Below are 19,284 nucleotides of genomic sequence, written 5' to 3'. Positions count from 1 at the left end.
TTCTTTCGATTACTCTCATATTTCCATGACATCATGTTTACCCTATCTGTTTAATTATAGATTTTTGTCCTTCGATTTCAACCGTTGTATAGTTCCTTCAATTTGGGCCCATATTTGCATGTTACCATATTTTCTTTAACAATCCTACCATTTTCTGTAGCGCGTCCCTTGCTATGCAACAAAATCTGTAGTACACAATATTTCCCTTTACATAAATCAAGACTGCAGGGATGTCATACTGAACACAAACCATGGATTTACAATCATTGCTACTGTAAGACTTGATGAGCGTGGTGACTCCTATTTTGGCATTGGCCTTTGGAAGGAAATTTCTAAGTTTTATTTACTGAAAGATGGCACTAAAATTGCACTCCACATAAAAGAGCCTGGTCATGAGATATATGCTAACTTCCCCGACGATATCATCCATCCAGACTTTGTTCGAAGTAAGTGTTTTTTCAAGTATCTGCATGTTGACTTACCTAGCAATATCAAATGAATTGTGTAGTATTTAAGCAACCAATTGTTATTCCATTTTCTTACTCTATTCCTACCTACTAACTTCTAGTTACCAATACACTTTTATATTGACCTGTTTTAACTAAATATTCCCTGTACTCCCACTTCTATCAGTAATCACGCTGACAAGGAGACACCGGAGGTGGAGAACGGGGCTGCCAACAAGTGGAGGTGGGTCGAGCAAGAACCGCAAGTGACTCTAGCAGGCCTAGACTTCATCAGCAGCCTCCCCGATGATATGTTGACAGTCATCATCTCCCTCCTCCCAATCAAATATGGGGCGCGGACAACCGTCCTTTCCCAGCGGTGGCGCCCCCTATGGAACTCCACACCTCTCGACTTCATCAACACCCACGAACTATGCCATAGCTATCACAAAAGCTTGGATGCGTTCTCCAAGATCCTCGGCAGTCACCCTGGCCCAACCAGAAGCCTTAGCATGGGCAAGTTCCGTTCCAATGGCAAGGACCGAGCCAAGCTTGACGACTGGTTTTGATGCCCCGCCCTAGATCAGCTCGAGGAGCTCACTTTTGATGATGGGCATATGCGCTCGCTGCCAACATCCGCGCTCTGCCTCGCGCCCACGTTGCGCGTCGCTAAGTTTAGGAACTGCCATCCCCCCTCAATGACGTGCCCGCTCTTATTCTACCACGACTGAAGCACCTCGAGCTCGTCGCTGTCTGCCCCCCAAACGGTGACATGGAGCGCCTACTCTGTGGCTGTACTGCACTCGATTACCTTCATCTTCAGGCAATCAATGGGTTGAGTAGCTTCCACATCACCTCCATGACTCTCCGGACTATTTATGTGTGTTGCCGGTGCGGGAAGAAGACATCACAAGATGTGTACCACGGTATGGTCACTGAGGACACACCTTCGCTTGAGAGATTACTTGTAGTTGATCAAGAAGGTCCAACAAGAATCAATGTCATTTCTGCGCCGAAATTGACAGTGGTGGGCTACTCATTTGACAAATACTCCGAACTTGTTATTGGATCCACACCCGTTCAGGTACAACAGCCGCCTTCTATCTCTCCTTCTAGAAATTAACATTATTTCTAATTTTGAAGATGTATGTTCGTCTGTCATCCAGAAAATGATTCCGACAAGATTGACCCCGAAATTGCGCACAGTGAAGGTCTTGGCACAAGAATCTATTGGCCCCAACCAGGAGTAAGTTGTCAGTTTCCTGAGATGCTTTCCGTGCCTGGAGAAGCTATATATCGAGGTGATGTTCCTTTCCTGTTAAATGTTAACCATAAGGGAGTTCAATTTCGTGACACCTTTTTCCAAGTTTTTACAATGACAGTGTACTACGATTTATGAAGAATTTTTTGGAGGATTTCAGTACATACATGCCCCCCCCCATATTTGTTTCTTGATCCATATGGTTACAATCCATAAGCATTTCTCCTTTGGATTCACCTGTACTAGTTTTCTTAGGGAACTTTTCATCCACACCAACCTCTTGTGAAGAAGGCTACATTTTTCTAGATTGTAATCAAATGCCCATGTTAATCATGTCGGATCGAAGATGGCATGTTAGTGCATTTTACAAATCCTGCAAACCAAATAGGCATGTAGTAGTGTTCAAAACTGCATGTAGGCACTAACACGTTTTCTTCTTTTGTAGATAAGATTAGGCCCGATGGTGGATAATGTGATACAATATAACAATCACATCGAAATGCCTAGATCTGCATCTCTCAGAAATTACTTTGAAATCCTACCGAGTGACCTTACCGGAGATTATATTCGCCAGGTTCATTGTTGTTAGAGAAAGGGTGCTGAAGGTAATGAGGTTTCCCCTACATTTATTTCGCAAAAATGAATGGTTTGCTGATCAGCGCCGGCGGCTGCGGCAGAATGGAATAGGCTCCGAAAATGTTGAATTTCATTTTGGAACTTGCTACCTCTTGAGCATTACGTTGGTCTTCCCTTGAAGAGGAAAGGGTGGTGCAGTAAAGCAGCGTAAGTATTTCCCTCAGTTTTTGAGAACCAAGGTATCAATCCAGTAGGAGACCACGTGCGAGTCACCTCATACCTACACAAACAAATAAGAACCTCTCAACCAACGCAATGAAGGGGTTGTCAATCCCTTCTCGGCCACTTGCAAGAGTGAGATCTGATAGAGATGATAATAATAAGATAAATATTTTTTGTATTTGTATGATATAGATTGAAAGTAAAAGATAGCAAAATAAAATAGATTGGAAACTTGTATGATGGAAAATAGACCCGAGGGCCATAGGTTTCACTAGTGGATTCTCTCAAGATAGCATAAGTATTATAGTGGGTGAACAAACTACTGTCGAGCAATTGATAGAAAAGCGAATAATTATGAGAATATCTAGGCATGATCATGTATATAGGCATCACGTCTGTGACAAGTAGACCGAAACGATTCTACATCTACTACTATTACTCCACACACCGACCGCTATCCAGCATGCATCTAGAGTATTAAGTTCAGAAGAACAGAGTAACGCCTTAAGCAAGAGGACATGATGTAGAGGGATAAACTCATGCAATATGATGTAAACCCCATCTTTTTATCCTCGATGGCAACAATACAATACATGTCGTTTCCCTTTCTGTCACTGGGATCGAGCACCGCAAGATTGAACCCAAAGCTAAGCACTTCTCCCATTGCAAGAAAGATCAATCTAGTAGGCCAAACCAAACTGATAATTCAAAGAGACTTGCAAAGATAAACCAATCATACATAAAAGAATTCATAGAAGATTCAAATATTGTTCGTAGATAAACTTGATCATAAACCCACAATTCATCGGATCTCGACAAACACACCGCAAAAAGAAGAGTTACACCGAATAGATCTCCAAGAGAATCGAGGAGAACTTTTTATTGAGATCCAAAGAGAGAGAAGAAGCCATCTAGCTACTAGCTATGGACCCGAAGGTCTGAAGTAGAATACTCACACATCACCAGAGAGGCCATGGAGTTGATGTAGAGGCCCTCCTTGATCAATGCCCCCTCCGGCGGAGCTCCGGAAAAGGCCCCAAGATGGGATCTCTTGGGTACAGAAGGTTGCGGCGGTGGAAATAGGGTTTTGTGGTGCTCCTGGATGTTTGCGGGGTACATGGATATATATATAGGAGGAAGAAGTAGGTCGGTGGAGCAACGAGGGGCCCACGAGGGTGGAGGGCGCGCCCAGGGGGTAGGCGCGCCCCCTGCCTCGTGGGCTCCTCGTTGATTGCTTGACTTCCACTCCAAGTCCACTGGATCACGTTTGTTCCAAAAATCACGTTCCCGAAGGTTTCATTCCGTTTGGACTCTGTTTGATATTCCTTTTCTATGAAACACCGAAATAGGAAAAAACAGCAATTTGGGTTGGGCCTCCAATTAATAGGTTAGTCCCAAAAATAATATAAAAGTGTAAAATAAAGCCTGTTATCATCCAAAACAGATAATATAATAGCATGGAACAATCAAAAATTATAGATACGTTGGAGACGTATCAAGCATCCGCAAGCTTATTTCCTACTCGTCCTTGAGTAGGTAAATGATAAAAACAGAATTTTTGATGTGGAATGCTTCCTAACATATTTATCAATGTAATTTTCTTTATTGTGGCATGAATGTTCATATCCGAAAGATTCAAGATAAAAGTTTAATATTGACATAAAAATAATAATACTTCAAGCATACTAACTAAGCAATCATGTTTTCTCAAAATAACATGGCCAAAGAAAGTTCATCCCTACAAAATCATATAGTTTGGTCATGCTCCATTTTCGTCGCACAAGAATGCTCTCATCATGCACAACCCCGATGACAAGCCAAGCAATTGTTTCATACTTTAGTAATCTCAAACTTTTTCAACTTTCACGCAATACATGAGTGTGAGCCATGGATAAAGCACTATGGGTGGAATAGAATATAATGGAGGGTGTCGGTGTCAAAACCGGTGGATCTCGGGTAGGGGGTCCCGAACTGTGTGTCTAGGCCGGATGGTAACAGGAGGCAAGGGACATGAAGTTTTACCCAGGTTCGGGCCCTCTCGATGGAGGTAAAAACCCTACGTTCTTCTTTATTAATATTGATGATATGGGTAGTACAAGAGTAGATCTACCACGAGATCAGAGAGGCTAAACCCTAGAAGCTAGCCTATGGTATGATTGTGTTGTCCTACGGACTAAAACCTTCCGGTTTATGTAGACACCGGATAGGGTTAGGGTTACATAGAGTCGGTTACAATGGTAGGAGATCTACATATCCGTATCGCCAAGCTTGCCTTCCACGCCAAGAAAAGTCCCTTCCAGACATGGGACGAAGTCTTCAATCTTGTATCTTCATAGTCCAGGAGTCCGGCTGAAGGTGTTGTCCGGCCATCCGGACACCCCCTAATCCAGGACTCCCTCAGTAGCCCCCGAACCAGGCTTCAATGACGATGCGTCCGGCGCGCGGGTTCTCCTCCAAATTCCATGTACCTGTTGAATAAAGTTCGGTTTCTTGTAAATGTTGCGTTCCTTGGCTTCTACGCCCAATAATGGCCGTCTCCCACATGTCAAATGAATATGAAAAGTCCAAGTGTTTTTACATCCACACCCCTAGCCGCGTAAATGAGCCGCCCATTTAAGGGGACGAGGATTTAGATCCAAACCACACCTTCTCCCCTTCGCGAGTGTTCATCAGAGCGCATCCGACAAAGGTCCATTCCACCATGGCCAGCCGTCGCAACTCCTCCCCTCGCCCTTCCAGCCCTAAGCCTGGATATTGGGAGAGATGCTCCATCCCACATAGCGAGCTAGTGACGCTCCAGACCAAGGGATTTCTCCCCCGGCCTATATGGTCCCGGTTCGAGCCGGTCTTGCCATTTATAATGGTGGAGAGCAAGCGGAGAGTGCCCCCAATCCCTCCAAAGGAGAGCGGGTATGCCTTGTCCCTTATCTAATAAGAGGGCTCGGATTTCCAATCCATTCGTTTCTCCAGGGGCTACTGGAGTACTATGGCCTCCAGCTACACAATCTTACACCCGCCTCCGTATTGCATATCGCGGGCTTCGTAGCCCACTGCGAGCTGTTTTTGGGTGTTGAGGCTCATTTCGGGCTGTGGAAAGAGTTATTCTGCCTCGTGCACCGTTCTAAGAAGGGGTCAATATATCAAGTGGGCGGAGCCGAAGTGTGGCACATCACCGGGACCGGATACCTATCCGGAACCCCAAAGAAGGCGTCCGAGGACTGGCCTTCGGAATGGTTTTACATAGAAGACGTCCCACTGCCGGATCCTGTCCGGATCGGCCTCCCTAAGTTTGACAGTGCCCCACTAAAGAAGCGCCTAAGTTGGCGTCCACGGAGCCCTCAGATGGAAAGCGACAAGGACATTTTTTACCTGATGGGCCGGATAAGATTGTTAGCTCATTCCGGACTGACCATGATCGGGGTCATGGCCGCATGCATCATGCGAGGGGTGCAGCCGCTACAGTATAGAGGCCACCCCATGTGGGACTTCAACGGGGAGGATGACACCACCCACTACGGCCGTAAGGGGCCGGATTCGGCTGCGGCTCTAATAAAGACCTTGTCCGCTTTATACAAGGGAGAAGAGGAGGATTTTCTCCGCGTCGACCCAAAGGGTGGATTTTCTATGTACAATCCTCCAAGCTAGGTAAGTGGTCGCATCTTGCCCATCCGTTTTATATTCCCATTGTTAAATACTTAGTCTAGCGAATTCAACGCAGGAACTGCGCCAGGCTGTTAAAGAAATAAACAGCCCTCCTCCACAACCCGAGGACCCATGACGGTCCCTTGACCCGGACTCTCAAGAGGATCCGGACTTTTCGGTGGAGCTGATTGATGGAGTGTTCCATCAATTGAGCAAGGACAACGCCTTGGTGGCCATTACGGCTGATTACCCAGGGCTAATCCCGGCCTCCCAAAAACGGGGGGCCGAACCTACGGCGACAAGCCAACGAGGGGCCGCAGGGCCCCGTGGGCAGAAAAGAGGTGCAGTCCGGACCGAGACGTCAGCGCAAAGGTATGGCATGCCCCCTTATCCCAGGTGTTACACCTTCAAGGCACATTAACACTCGTGCTCTCTTCAGGATAAAGAGACCTCGCCGGACTGGATTCGGAGAGGCTGCCAATCGCGCCTCCACCAGCCAGGCTCCAAAGCCTGGTCCGGAGGTGGAGGCGAACACAAGGCGCGCACCGGGCGCTCCTCCGATGGAGGATGTGGACAGGTTGTCTGCCACCAACTCTGAGGTGGAGAGTGCCATGAACCACAGGCGTCGCCGGACAATTCTTCACGACGCTTGTTTCTCCCAAGAGGCGTTAGATGCCTTCAAACTGGGAGATGCATACCTCCGTGCCGCTCAAAATGGTCTAGCCAGAGCCACAGAGCAATATGTAAAAGACATACGGGTAAGAAAATTTTGGTAATTATATATAGATACCAGTAGCCCCCGAGACTTGAAACAGTTAAAATAACTGATTTAAGGATCATTTGTTATGCAGGTTCTTACAGAAAAGAATTCCCTACTGTCCAAGGAGCTGGAAGAGTGCAAAGCCCAACTTGAGGCCGCACTAGCCGCGGCAGGGGAGCCCAAGGAGACCCCCTTTGGTAATATATACTTCGAAAGATAAGTATTTTGCGAAGCACGGCATGGGTGCGAATCTGACAAATGAAATTGCAGATGGCGCCGGATTGAATCCGAAAAGGCAACACCTCCTACGCCAGCTAAAGGCTGGTGAGAAGGTGCTGACAAAGGTGAGGCGGGAGAAGAACGATCTCCAAGATGCCAACACCAAGCTGGGCGTCGAGCTGAAAGATGTTCGTGCCCAGTTGTCAGACTCCGTTAAGGAGAATCAGCGGCTTTGGCGCGGCATATTTAGTAAGTGCTTGAACGAACCTTTGAAAGAAAGTTCGGCGGGGAAGTCGACTAACAGAGCAATGTCTGTAGGTGTGCTAACAGGTCGTCCTCCAGAGGAGATGCCCGGTTCTACGGGTGACCTTCTTCCCGAGCTCTCGCAACTGCTCGATCGAGTTCGGCAGGCGATGCCAGACGTCGCCCAGGCCCTGTGGCCATCCATCTCCATGCCCGAAGGTCTTGGAGAGCTTGCGGAGAAGCTAAAGGGAGCACGGCGGCGCTTCCGATTGTGGAAGATATCGGCCTGCCGTCAAGGCGCTAGGGAGGCCTGGGCCGTGGTGAAGACGCGCTATACAAAGGCTGACCCCAACCACATGGCCGAGGTCGGTCCTGTAGGGCCCGATGGGAAGGATATCCCTGTAAGCTTAGTATACGGCCAAGTAGAGTTGGCCGCAAAGTATTCCCAGCAGGACTGTAAATTAGACAGCCTGTTAGATGGTATTGAAGAGGAATACAATCAGTCAAAATGACTATGTAATTTAATTGACATTTATAATGCCTTCTAGCCGGATTGTAGATCATTTGTCATGGCCGACCTTTTCGCTTCAGCCTCGGGACCTGACGGTCCGGAGTGTGTCCGAATTCCCATGCGGTTATATAGGAACCGGGGAATGCATGGAGACCAGGCGTAGGGGTCATTAGTGCGTGAACAGACAAGTGCCCGACTAGTTATGTTATATTACATGGTTAGTAAGAAACATCTTCCAGGGAGAATAGTTCCGTTAGGGGTTCCTTTCCCTGGGAGGCATGCCCTAAAGTGCATGTCCATGCTATGAAAAGAAACGCAGGAAAAACATCTGGGGGCGTATAGATAAATAAAAAAAGATCATCTTTAGTTCACCGACCGAATATTCCCTTAAGAACGCTAGCTTTCGGCTTCACCCAGTCTGAGGTACACGTCCGGCTGACCCGGCAGTAACAATCGCAGAGGTGCTCCCTTTACCACCTAGCCGAACAATCAGGAACGTAGGGGTAAGCACAGGAGTCAGGCAACCCAGCTTGGCCAAAACTTAAGTCATATCGGTGCATATAATGGTGAATAAAAGGTACATGCGGAAGTGTGACACATGTGTTGGGCATGAAGCCCGTATAAATAAGCTTCTGTTTAAAGAAGCCCCCAGGTTTAATGAGCGCGGATAGCACGTCACTTTATGAGCCTTTAAAGGCTATAAGAGAGAGAGAGAGAGAGAGAGAGAGAGAGAGAGAAGAGGAATGTAAGACAGAAAGTATAAAAAATGGACAGAGGAAGGAGACGAACACAAAGTCCGGCGCTAGGCATAGAATCTTCGGAGACGGGCTGCATTCCATGGGTTCGGCTCGAGTCGGTTATCTGATGCATCTCGCAGGCGGTACGCTCCACCAGTCAAGACTTGGTCAATTATGAAGGGACCTTCCCACTTGGGCTTGAGTTTGTCCTTTTTCTTGTCCGGTAGTCGTAGAACTAAGTCGCCAGCGTTGTAATTTTTGGCCCGTACTTCTCTGCTTTGGTATCTTCGAGCCTGCTGTTGATAGAATGCGGAACAGGCTTTTGCCACGTCACGCTCCTCCTCCAATGCGTCCAAGCAGTCCTGCCGATCGAGCTCGGCTTCTCTTTCTTCGTACATGCGCATTTGAGGTGAGTCATGAATTATGTCGCAAGGTAAAACTGCCTCTGCCCATACACCATGAAGAATGGTGTGTATTCGGTGGTGCGATTCGGCGTGGTCTGCAGCCCCCAGAGTACAGAGTCGAGCTCCTCTACCCAGTGCGTGTTAGATTCCTTGAGGGACCGCACTAATCTGGGTTTGTGCCGCTCATGATGAGACCATTTGCATTTTCGACCTGGCTGTTAGTTTGTTGGTGATAGACGGAAGCATAATCGAGCTTGATGCCCATGTTTTTGCACCAGAGTTTTACCTCGTCGGCTGTAAAGTTCGTGTCGTTATCAGTGATGATGCTGTGGGGGACGCTGTAACGGTGTACAACCCCAGATATGAAGTCTATCACCGGTCCGGATTTGGCCGTCTTAACAGGCTTGGCTTCTATCCATTTGGTGAACTTATCCACCATGACTAGTAAGTATTTTTGCTTGTGGGTTTCGCCTTTAAGGGGTCCAACCATGTCAAGCCCCCAGACTGCGAAGGGCCAAGTGATGGGGATAGTTTGGAGGGCGGTGGGTGGCATATGGCTTTGGTTTGCAAAGAGCTGGCAACAGGTGCATCGTTGGACTAAGTCCTGGGCGTCTGCCCGGGCCGTCGGCCAATAGAAGCTTGTACGAAAGGCCTTGCTTACAAGGGACCAAGCTGCCGCGTGATGACCGCCGAGTCCGGCATGAATTTCAGCCATGAGGTTCCGCCCTTCCTCTTCGGAGATGCACCTTTGAAGGACTCCGGTAGTGCTTTTCTTATAAAGCTCTCCTCGTGGACTTTGTAGGCTTTGGATCGCCGCACTATGCAGCGTGCCTCATTTTGGTCCTCGGGGAGTTCCTGCCTAGTAATGTAGGTGAGGAATGGTTCCGTCCACGGGGCGATAACGGCCATTATTACGTGGGCTGAAGGTGTTATTTCGTTGGCAGAGCCTCCGATTGTGTCAGAATGTTCGGTGTCAGGCAGTGCGGTTGGGTCCGGGCTGTTATTGTTCGGCTCCCCTTCCCATACTATGGATGGCTTGAACAGCCTTTCCAAGAAGATGTTGGGGGGACTACATCGCGTTTTGCACCGATGCGTGCCAGGACATCTGCCGCCTGATTATTTTCCTGGGCTACATGGTGGAATTCAAGCCCTTCGAACCGAGCTGACATTTTTAGGACGGCGTTGCGGTAAGCTGCCATTTTTGGATCCTTAGCATCGAAGTCTCCATTTATTTGGGATATTGCGAGGTTCGAGTCCCCGCGCACCTCTAGGCGTTGAATGCCCATGGATACTGCCATCCAAAGACCATGTAGAAGGGCCTCATATTCGGCTACATTGTTGGAGTCTGTGTACATAATCTGGAGTACGTATTGAACTGTGTCTCCTATGGGGGACGTCAAAACGACGCCAGCCCCTAGTCCGGCCAACATCTTGGAGTCGTCGAAATGCATGATCCAATTTGAATATGTGTCGTACTCTTTAGGGAGTTCGGCCTCCGTCCATTCTGCGACAAAGTCGGCCAAGACTTGCGACTTGATGGCTCGCCATGAATTATAAGTTATGTCGAACAGGAGGAGCTCAATGGCCCATTTTGCAATCCGGCCCGTTGCGTCACGGTTGTTTATAATATCGTTAAGTGGTACTTCCAAGGCCACTATTATTGAACACTCTTGAAAGTAGTGTCGTAGCTTCCGAGATGCCATGAATACCGCGTACGCAATATTTTGATAATGCGGGTACCGTGATTTGCAGGGAGTGAGGACAGTGGACACATAATAGACCGGCTTTTGAAGGGGGAATTTGTGTCCATCCGTTTCTCGTTCGACGACGAGCACTGCGCTTACAACCTGATGTGTTGCTGCAATGTATAATAGCATTGGTTTGCCAATGTTTGGCACGGCCAGGACTGGGTTTGTTGCCAGTATGGCTTTTATTTCGTCGAGTCCGGTCGTGGTTGCATCCGTCCATTCGAAGTGTTCGGTGCACCGAAGGAGGCGGTAAAGGGGTAGGGCCTTTTCTCCCAAGCGGGAGATAAAGCGGCTTAGAGCCGCCACGCATCCGGTTAATTTTTGTATTTGTTTGAGGTCCTTTGGGATATCCAATTGTGACAGAGGTCGGATCTTGGTTGGATTTGCTTCAATTCCTCTACCGGATACAATGAAGCCCAAGAGCTTTCCGGCTGGGACGCCGAAAACACATTTTTTCGGGTTGAGCTTGATGTCGTATGTTCGGAGGTTATCAAATGTGAGCCTCAAGTCGTCTACTAGAGATTCGACATGTCTTTTTTTGACGACCACATCATCTACATATGCCTCCACTGTTTTGCCGATCTGGTTTGCCAGACATGTCTGAATCATGCGCTGATATGTTGCGCCGGCGTTTTTGAGCCCGAAGGGCATTGTGTTGAAGCAGAATGGGCCGTATGGTGTGATAAATGCCGTTGCGGCTTGGTCTGATTCTGCCATCTTGATTTGATGGTAGCCGGAATATGCGTCGAGGAAACACAACGAGTCGTGTCCTGCGGTAGCGTTGATAATTTGATCGATGCGGGGGAGGGGGAAGGGATCCTTTGGGCAAGCCTTGTTAAGGTCTTTAAAATCAACGCACAGGCGCCAGGATTTGTCCTTCTTTGGTACCATCACCAGGTTTGCTAGCCAGTCCGGATGTTCTATATCTCTGATGAATCTGGCGTCCAATAGCTTTGCTAGCTCCTCTCCCATGGCCTGTCTCTTAGGTTCGGAAAAACGCCGAAGAGCTTGCTTGACAGGTTTGAATTCTTTTAGGATATTTAAGCTGTGCTTGGCCAGCCTGCGTGGAATTCCTGGTATGTCTGAAGGGTGCCAGGCAAAAATGTCCCAGTTCTCTCATAGGAACTCTCGCAGTGCGGCATCTACATCAGGGTTTAAATGTGCCCCGATGGAAGCTGTTTTATTGGGGTCCGTTGGATGGACCTGGAATTTGACTATTTCGTCCGCCGGTTTAAAGGAGGTGGACTTGGATCTTTTGTCGAGTACCATCATTTCTATTCACAGTGGAGCGCAGCGCAGTCAGTTCCTCAACCGCTAGGGCTTCGGATAGTGCCTCAAGGGCCAGTGCGGCTGTCTTGTTTTCGGCGCGGAGTGCTATGTACGGATCACTAGCGAGAGTGATGATCCCGTTGGGCCCGGGCATCTTGAGCTTCATGTACCCGTAATGGGGTATTGCTTGGAAGATTGTAAACGCTTCCCGCCCTAGCAGAGCATGATAACTACTGCTGAACGGAGCCACATGGAACGTGACCTCTTCGGACCTGTAATTATCCGGCGTGCCGAACACCACATCTAGTGTGATTTTTCCTGTATAGCGCGCTTCCCGACTGGGGATTATTCCTCTAAAGGTTGTGCTGCTTCGCTCAATGTGGTTCCAGTCTATTTCCATTTTCTGAAGGGTTTCCTCGTAAATGAGGTTCAATCCGCTGTCGCCGTCCATGAGTACCTTGGTAAGACGAAAGCCGTCCACTATTAGACTGAGGACCAATGCAGTTGGTACTCGGGCTGTTCGGAATTTAGGTTCATCACTGGCGTTAAAGGTGATAGCCGTGTCACTCCATGGGTTTATTGTTGCCACTTGGTAGATTTCGGTAAGGCTGCGGGGTGTCCTTTTTCGCATGTTATTTGATCCGAAAGTCTCGAAGACTGTTAATACCGTATTGGCGTCTTTGGGGTGGCTTTCTGTGGCCTCCGGAATTAGGAGATCTTCGCCAATTTTGGCCACCTGCCGGAGTATCCAACATGCTCTAAGGCTGTGAGTTGGTGTGGCATCCTCTGTACTGTGAATTTTACAGGGTCCATTAAGCCATCCTTCCAATACAGTTCCATGCCCTGTAGAGGGTTTTGCTTTTTGGTGTTTGACCCGGGTGTCTGGCGATGATGCACCCTTTTATTTCGGACTGGGTTTGCATTCAGGGCCGGATTGTCCCAAAATTTTATTTCGGTTTTCCAGGCGCTTTCCATCGCACAGTACTTTCGTACTATGGACGCCAAGTCAGCGAAGCGTGTAATATCACGGCGACTTATGGCGTTGAGGATTCCCTTGTCCGTGCAATTATTGCAGAAGAATGAAATCACGTCTTCCTTGCGGCAGTCCTTTATCCTGTTCATAACCAGGAGGAATCTGGCCCAGTAATGATGTACTGTTTCTTCGGGCTCTTGCCTAATTTGGGATAGATCACTAATGTTCGGGTGGGTGGGTGGAATTAAATCCGAAGCCTCACCCCATCTGAGGCTCAGAGGCCGAGGAATTTCCGAACTCGAAAATTTGGATTCCTGGATGTTGTCCAATGAATCCAGTCCATCGCCTGACTCTAAGTTCAGGTCTTGAGTGATATCCTCCCCTCCGCGGGTATCCGGCTTGGAGGGATCGGGAATCCAGACATAGCTAGTCCTTAAGATAGATGAGGGGTCGTCGCATTGTCCCTCTACCACGGCAACGTGATGGGTGACTTGGGGAGAGTTAATCTCTCTCAGATCGGGCTTGGGCCCAATCTGGTCGTAATCCGTAGCGACTCCCAGGGCGGCGATGCGATCCAAGAGCTCGTTTATGGAGGAGAGCTCCATTGGATCTAACTACTCGGCGAGTTCTGAGCTGACATGAAGATTTTTTTCGATGGCTCGAGAGGTCATCGTCGGCGCAGAAGCCGAACAGGCGGTCATAAGAAAACCACCTGGCCGGAGGGTTTGGCCGACAGCCAAAGCTCCCTTAGCAACGGTGCCGTCTTTAAAGATGGGGCGAGGCATCCTTCCTGATGGCGACGACACAGAGGAACTCTTAATGAAAGCACCAATGTCGGTGTCAAAACCGGCGGATCTCGGGTAGGGGGTCCCGAACTGTGCGTCTAGGACAGATGGTAATAGGAGGCAAGGGACACGAAGTTTTATCCAGGTTCGGGCCCTCTCGATGGAGGTAAAACCCTATGTCCTGCTTGATTAATATTGATGATATGGGTAGTACAAGAGTAGATCTACCACGAGATCAGAGAGGCTAAACCCTAGAAGCTAGCCTATGGTATGATTGTGTTGTCCTACAGACTAAAACCCTCCGATTTATATAGACACCGGATAGGGTTAGGGTTACATAGAGTCAGTTACAATGGTAGGAGATCTACATATCCGTATCGCCAAGCTTGCCTTCCACGCCAAGAAAAGTCCCTTCCAGACACGGGACGAAGTCTTCAATCTTGTATCTTCATAGTCCAGGAGTCCGGCTGAAGGTATAGTCCGGCCATCCGGACACCCCCTAATCCAGGACTCCCTCAGAGGGGATTATGTGGAGAAGACAAAAAAGGAGAAAGTCTCACATCGACGCGGCTAATCAATGGGCTAGGGAGATGCCCATCAATTGATGTCAATGCAAGGAGTAGGGATTGCCATGCAACGGATGCACTAGAGCTATAAATGTATGAAAGCTCAACAAAAGAAACTAAGTGGGTGTGCATCCAACTTGCTTGCTCATGAAGACCTAGGGCACTTGAGGAGGCCCATTGTTGGAATATACATGCCAAGTTCTATAATGAAAATTGCCCACTAGTATATGAAAATGACAAAACAAGAGACTCTCTATCATAAAGATCATGGTGCTACTTTGAAGCACAAGTGCGGAAAAAGGATAGTAGCATTGCCCCTTTTTATTTTCCCTTTTTTGGGCCTTCCTTTTTCTTTTCTTTTTTGGGCCTTTCTTTTTTTTTATTTGGGACAATGCTCTATTAATGATGATCATCACACTTCTATTTATTTACAACTCAATAATTACAACTCGATACTAGAACAAGATATGACTCTATATGAATGCCTCCGGCAGTGTACTGGGATTGCGATGAATCAAGAGTGACATGTATGAAAAAAATTATGAACGGTGGCTTTGCCACAAATACGATGTCAAGTACATGATCATGCAAAGCAATATGACAATGATGATGCGTGTCATAATAAACGGAACGGTGGAAAGTTGCATGGCAATATATCTCGGAATGGCTATGGAAATTCCATAATAGGTAGGTATGGTGGCTGTTTTGAGGAAGATATAAGGAGTTTTATGTGTGCTAGAGCGTATCGTATCACGGGGTTTGGATGCACCGGCGAAGTTTGCACCAACTCTCAAGGTGAGAAAGGGAAATGCATGGTACCGAAGAGGCTAGCAATGATGGAAGGTGAGAGTGCGTATAATCCATGGACTCAACATTAGTCATAAACAACTCACATACTTATTGCAAAAATCTACAAGTCATCAAAAACCAAGTATTACGCGCATGCTCCAACGGGGATAGATTGGTAGGAAAAGACCATCGCTCGTCCCCGATCGCCACTCATAAGGAAGACAATCAAATAACACCTCATGTTTCAAATTTGTTACACAATGTTTACCATACGTGCATGCTACGGGACTTGCAAACTTCAACACAAGTATTTCTTAAATTCACAACTACTCAACAAGAACAACTTTGATATCACTATCTCCATATCTCAAAACAATCATCAAGTATCAAACTTCTCTTAGTATTCAATGCACTTATATGAAAGTTTTTATTATGCCTAAAAGAAAATTGCCATGTTGTTCTAAAGGACTCTCAAAATAATATACGTGAAGCATGAGAGATCAATTATTTCTATAAAATAAAACCACCACCGTGCTCTAAAAGATATAAGTGAAGCACTAGAGCAAAAACTATATAGCTCAAAAGATATAAGTGAAGCACATAGAGTATTCTAATAAATTCCAATTCATGTGTGTGTCTCTCAAAAGGTGTGTACAGCAAGGATGATTGTGGTAAACTAAAAAGCAAAGACTCAAATCATACAAGACGCTCCAAGCAAAACACATATCATGAGGCGAATAAAAATATAGCTTCAAGTAAAGTTACCGATGAATGAAGACGAAAGAGGGGATGCCTTCCGGGGCATCCCCAAGCTTAGGCTCTTGCCACTCCTTGTTCCATAATCCATCAAATCTTTACCCAAAACTTGAAAAGTTCACAACACAAAACTTAAAAGAAAATCTTCGTGAGCTCCGTTAGTAAAAGAAAACAAACCACAACTTCAAGGTAATGTAATGAACTCATTATTTGTTTATATTGATGTTAAACCTACTGTATTCCAACTTTTCTATGGTTTATAAAATCTATTACTAGCCATAGATTCATCAAAATAAGCAAACAACGCACGGAAAACAGAATCTGTCAAAAACAGAACAGTCTGTAGTAATATGTAGATTTCGAATACTTCTGAACCCAAAAAATTCTAAAATAAATTTCTGGACGTGAGGAATTCATCTATTAATCATCTGAAAAAATAATTAACTAAATATCACTCTCCAGTAAAAAATGGCAGCAATTCTCATGAGCGCTAAAGTTTCTGTTTTTTACAGCAAGATCAAAAAACTTTCCCCAAGTCTTCCCAACGGTTCTACTTGGCACCAACACTAATTAAACACAAAAACACAACCAAAACAGAGGCTAGATAAATTATTTATTACTAAACAGGAACAAAAATAAAATTGGGTTGCCTCCCAACAAGCGCTATCGTTTAACGCCCCTAGCTAGGTATAAAAGCGAGGATAAATCTAGGTATTGCCATCTTTGGTAGGCAATCCATAAGTAGCTCTCATAATAAATTCATAAGGTAATTTAATTTTCTTTCTATGGAAGTGTTCCATGCCTTTCCTTAATAGAAATTGGAATCTAATATTCCCTTCCTTCATATCAATAATTGCACCAATCGTTCTAAGGAATGGTCTACCAAGAATAATAGGGCATGAAGGATTGCAATATATATCAAGAACAATGAAATCTATGGGCACATAATTCCTATTTGCAACAATAAGAACATCATTAATCTTTCCCATAGGTTTCTTAATGGTGGAATCCGCAAGGTGCAAGTTTAAAGAACAATCATCAAATTCACGGAAACCTAACAAATCACACAAAGTTTTTGGAACCGTGGAAACACTAGCACCCAAATCACACAAAGCATAGCATTCATGATCTTTAATTTTTATTTTAATATTAGGTTCCCACTCATCATAAAGTTTTCTAGGGATAGAAACTTCCAACTCAAGTTTTTCTTCATAAGATTGCATCAAAGCATCAATGATATGTTTAGTAAAAGCTTTATTTTGACTATAAGCATGAGGAGAATTTAGCACGGATTGCAACAAGGAAATACAATCTATCAAAGAGCAATTATCATAATTAAATTCCTTGAAATCCAAGATAGTGGGTTCATTGCTATTTAAAGTTTTGACCTCACCAATCCCACTTTTATCAACTTTTGCATCAAGATCTAAAAACTCCGAATTTTTGGGACGCCTTCTAACTAAAGTTGACTCATGTCTAGTCCCATCATTATCAAGATTCATATTGCAAAACAAAGATTTAATAGGGGACACATCAATCACTTTTAGATCTTCATCCTTATTATCATGAAAACTAGAAGAACACGCTTTTACAAAACAATCTCTTTTTGCACGCATCCTAGTGGTTCTTTCTTTGCACTCATCAATGGAAATTCTCATGGCTTTGAGAGACTCATTGATATCATGCTTAGGTGGAATAGATCTAAGTTTCAAAGAATCAACATCAAGAGAAATTATATCCACGTTCCTAGCCAACTCATCAATCTTAAGCAATTTTTCTTCAATCAAAGCATTGAAACTCTTTTGCGAAGTAATAAATTCTTTAATACTAGATTCAAAATTAGAGGGCATATTATTATAATTTCCACAAGAATTGTTGTAGGAATTACCATAATTTGTTAGAGGAATTACTAGAAACGGCCTAGAATTAAAATTACCTCTATACGCGTTATTACCAAAATTGTTCCTACCAACAAAATTCACATCCATAGATTCATTATTATTCTCAATCAAAGTAGACAAAGGCATGTCATAGAATTAGTAGGAGCACTCTTATTAGCAAACAATTTCATAAGTTCATCCATCTTTCCACTCAAAACATTAATCTCTTCAATTCCATGCACCTTTTTACTAGTAGATCTTTCAGTGTGCCATTGAGAATAATTAACCATAATATTATATCGGAGTTTGGTAGCTTCTCCTAAAGTGATTTCCATAAAAGTGCCTCCCGCAGCCGAATCTAAAAGATTTCTAGAAGCAAAATTCAATTCGGCATAAAATTTTTGTATAATCATCCATAAACTCAAACCATGTGATGGGCAATTACGTATCATTGATTTCATCCTCTCCCAAGCTTGTGCAACATGTTCATGATCAAGTTGCTTAAAATTCATAACATCGTTTCTAAGAGAGATGATCTTAGTGGGAGGAAAATACTTAGAGATAAAAGCATCTTTGCACTTATTCCATGAATCAATACTATTTTTAGGCAAAGACGAAAACCAAGCTTTAGCACGATCTCTAAGCAAAAACGGAAATAGCTTAAGTTTAACAATATCATTGTCCACATCTTTATTCTTTTGCATATCACACAAATCAACAAAGTTGTTTAGATGGGTAGCGGCATCTTCACTAGGAAGGCCAGAAAATGGATCTTCATGACAAGATTCAGCAAAGCAGTATTAATATCAAGAGGAGCAATTGGAGTGCTAATAAAATCATTATTGTTGGTATTGGCAAAGTCACACAATTTAGTATTATCTTGATCCATCGTGACTAGCAAGCACTCCAACACACAAGCAAACAAGAAGCAAGCGAAAAAGAGGCGAACGGAAAAAGAGGGAGAATGGAAAAGAGGGTGAATGGAAAAGAGGGCGAATAAAATGGCAAGGGTGAAGTGGGGGAGAGGAAAACGAGAGGCAAATGGAAAATAATATAATGCGAAGGATAAGAGTTGTGATGGGTACTTGATATGTCTTGACTTGGGGTAGATCTCCCCGGCAACAGCGCCAGAAATCCTTATTGCTACCTCTTAAGCACTGCGTTGGTTTTCCCTTGAAGAGGAAAGGGTGGTGCAGTAAAGCAGCCTAAGTATTTCCCTCAGTTTTTGAGAACCAAGGTATCAATCCAGTAGGAGACCATGCGTGAGTCACCTTGTACCTACACAAACAAATAAGAACCTCGCAACCAACGCGATAAAGGGGTTGTCAATCCCTTCTTGGCCACTTGCAAGAGTGAGATCTGATAGAGATGATAATAATAAGATAAATATTTTTGGTATTTTTATGATATAGATTGAAAGTAAAAGATAGCAAAATAAAATAGATTGGAAACTTGTATGATAAAAAAATAGACCCGGGGGCCATAGGTTTCACTAGT

This window comes from Triticum urartu, chromosome 1 (genome assembly GCF_003073215.2).
Source record: "Triticum urartu cultivar G1812 chromosome 1, Tu2.1, whole genome shotgun sequence".
Classification (NCBI taxonomy): Eukaryota; Viridiplantae; Streptophyta; class Magnoliopsida; order Poales; family Poaceae; genus Triticum; species Triticum urartu.
Note: the sequence above shows the minus strand (reverse complement) of the source record.